The 3,171-nt window shown below is 42.6% G+C and overlaps 1 non-coding gene across 1 annotated transcript; it reads left to right on the top strand.

The window, feature by feature from the left end:
* Positions 1-754: 754 nt before the first annotated feature.
* On the top strand, positions 755-883 carry LOC118893732. Its single transcript, XR_005019580.1, has one exon. It is a non-coding gene; the product is annotated as a small nucleolar RNA SNORA76 (small nucleolar RNA).
* Positions 884-3,171: the final 2,288 nt, after the last annotated feature.

The following is a 3,171-nucleotide window of genomic DNA, read 5'->3' as shown; positions in this document are numbered from 1 at the left end:
CTGCTTTAATCACCGAAGCTTCTGAGGTAATTGCAGCAGTGGATGTTTCAGGGTAAGGGAGACACCTACTGTTCATTTTGAGGAAGACAGCTAACTTTAGTCCTTGGAATCCAATGTCCTGTGTGTGTGTGTGTGTGTGTGTGTGTGTGTGTGTGTGTGTGTGTTTGGTAGTGGGAGGGATTTGTAATCACAATGTCTGGTGATGGGAGTAGTGAGGTGGAGGCAGGGTTATTTAGAGAGTTCTAGAATGTCAGAGCTGAAAGAGTTCTTGGAGATCATGTTCTGGAGCTGTGCTGTCCAATATGGCAGCCATTAACCACATATAGCTGTTTAAATTTAAATTAAATTGATTAAAATTAAAAATCTAGTTTCTTGATCTCAATAGCCACATTTTAGATGTTCACTATTCACATATGGTTGGTGGTTACCATATTGGGTAGCACAGATATAGAACATTCCATCCTCTTAGAAAGTTCTATTGGACAGAGGTGTTCTAGAATCTTCTGGACCAATCCCTTGGTTTTTGTTTTGTTTTGTTTTTGAGCAAGAAATAAACTTTTATTGTGTCATCAACAAGCTTTGAGATCATTTGTTGCTGCAGCATGACTTAGCCTAAGCTGGCTAAAACAGTTGAAAATTTTAATAATGAAATAAAAATAGATGTATATAAAAGTACAGGTAAATTCTTCTTTTCTCAAACACTTCAAAGTACAACTCAATGTCTTCATATAAAAAAATAAATATATTTTCTAACGCGCAGCCTCGAGCCACCGCCGTGCCTGCGCGTGGCACTTTGGAGTCAGGCTGCCAAGCCAGAGCCCACACTTGCGAATAAATGGGGCCACTTGGCCCCACGGCATCGGCCCTTTTAACTGGGAGCCGGCATCGCCAGTCTGCCAGTGGGTGAGGTGCTGCAGCGACTCAGGCCTCAGCCCTTAAAGCCAAGTTTGAAATTTCTTTGGGAGATGTCGGGGATCCTGCAGTCTCTGTTACTTAGTGTCCTGCATATCCTGTGCCTTCCCTGTAAGTTTGAGTGTCCTCTTTTTGTGCCATCCCCTTGTTTTGAAAATGAGGAAACTGAAGCTCAGAGAAGGGGTTTACCCAACTGGCTCATACTAGAGCTGGGACCGGGACTTGGGTTATTGGCACTTCTTGCCTGGTGCCACCAAGATGCTTCCTAATTAAGTTTATGGCACTGTGCCAGGTATGAGGGGGCAATGAATGGTACAGTTCTGACCTCTTGCCCTCCTAGAGATCATAGTCCAAATACATGGGCTACACCAGTGCTTTTCAGATATCTTATTTTTTAGCAGGGAAGCTTCTACTCTCCATGAAATCTTCTGTGGAAAACTAAAATATAAAATAGATGAAAACCAGAGCTGCTCTTGCCAAAGCACAATGTGAGTATATGTGTATATGTGTGGGTCCCAAGGGCTTGCCATCCCAGTATCTTCCTCATGGCCCCTTCACCTTCTTGAAACTATAGGGCTCCAGGGAAGAGCTGGAAAATTGTGGTCTATACTCAGGCTCCTTAACTGGAGGAATCTGGGCTCTCAGATTTGAAGTGACAGTAAGGCATGGGGATGGGGGTGTGCAGAGAGGGCCATGGGAATTATTGCTTGTCTGGTGCTTCAGAGGCTCAAGGGGTAGAGACAGGGGTTTGAAGATGATGACATGTCTTCCCATTATAGCCTGTATTTCTTGCAGAGGTGTGGAGGGGCAGGGCACGGCCAGAAACATGGGCATTTGAAAAACAAATGGTTGGTGGCACAGCTTTTCCCAGACTTGGTGGGCTTTTCTTGTAGGATTTCAAGCTTGCATTCATTCATTGGTTTACTCATTCATTTGTGAGATATTTACTGACTTCCTATTATGGGAAACATCTTGAACTAACATTCTGTGTGGGATAGGTACTAAGGTAAATCAGATAGGGACCTTGTCTTAAAGGAAGTTAGAGTCTAGTAAGGGAGACAAGATAGAAATATCAATATCTAAAATACAAGGTAGAAAATGCCAAATGCAAAAACCTGAGAACTGCTAAAGTATTATGGGATTCTGGAAGAGGAAGAAATTACCTCTAATTAGCCATTGGGCAAGGGATCGTGGAGGACAGGATTGGATTTGGATGTACAGAGGTTGGGGAGAGAGGGCAGAAGTGTCTCTTTCCTCTGAAGGGAGACTCGTGCACACATGCAGGGATGTGGGAAAGTGTTTGGGGCACAGCAAGCAATTCAGTTTGGTGGGAGCATGAGGTTACTTAAAGCGATTTGGAGGCTTTTGTCTCATCCACCCCTTACACCTTTGAGAACAAGCTATCATATGGAAGACAGTATCAGGCTCAAATCTTGCCTCAATTAGTGCTAAAGAGAAAGGAGTTAGGGACAGAAGCTACCTCCATCCTGGAGTCTTTAGGATCCTGCCAAGGAGAGAAGCCTGCCAAAAGACTAACTTGAAAACTGCCTTCCTTGATGGCTTCCTAAGCAGATTCTGACAACCATTCTAAAGGGGGCAGGCAAATCAGCTCTCCACACAGACACCGCTGGTAGTTCCCTGCTGCCAACTCTTCCTGAGTATTGAAAGCTCCTGGTTTCATGAGTTGGCTCCTTTGCACAAACCCTAGAAACACACAACTGTAAGTGAACTGTATCTTGGAGAAAGAGCTGAAGTGAAAGCATTCCATTTTTTGGATCTAGCACTGCCTTTATTCTGGCATGAGGAAGACCTTTGGTGTGTACACATTTAGAGTAAGGATGGGAAGAACATCAGAGGGCCCTGGAGTGGCTTTTGCTAAAATATTTTCACAGGCTCTAGATGTTAATTTCCAGAAACTAAGTATATACAGCTTGGAAGATGTTGAGAAAATTAATGAACATCTTTGAAAAATTCATCCATATTGATGCATAGAATAGTAGTTCACTCTTTTATTTTTAAAAAATTAAAAAATTTTTCAGGATTTAAAAAAAATCATGGTAAAATATACATAAAATAACATTTACCATTATAACCATTTTTAAGTGTTCAGTTCAGTGGTACTAAGTATGTTCACATTGTTGTGCAACCTTCAGTAACAACCATCTTCAGAAATTTTTCCATCTTCCCAGACTGAAACGCTGTACCCATTAAATAGTAACTCCCCATTCCTCCCTCCCCCGGTCTTGGGAAACCACTGGT

This window comes from Balaenoptera musculus, chromosome 3, assembly GCF_009873245.2.
Source record: "Balaenoptera musculus isolate JJ_BM4_2016_0621 chromosome 3, mBalMus1.pri.v3, whole genome shotgun sequence".
In the NCBI taxonomy this organism is placed as follows: Eukaryota; Metazoa; Chordata; class Mammalia; order Artiodactyla; family Balaenopteridae; genus Balaenoptera; species Balaenoptera musculus.
The sequence above is the reverse complement of the archived record's forward strand: the minus strand, read 5'-3'. Positions and strand labels throughout refer to the sequence as shown.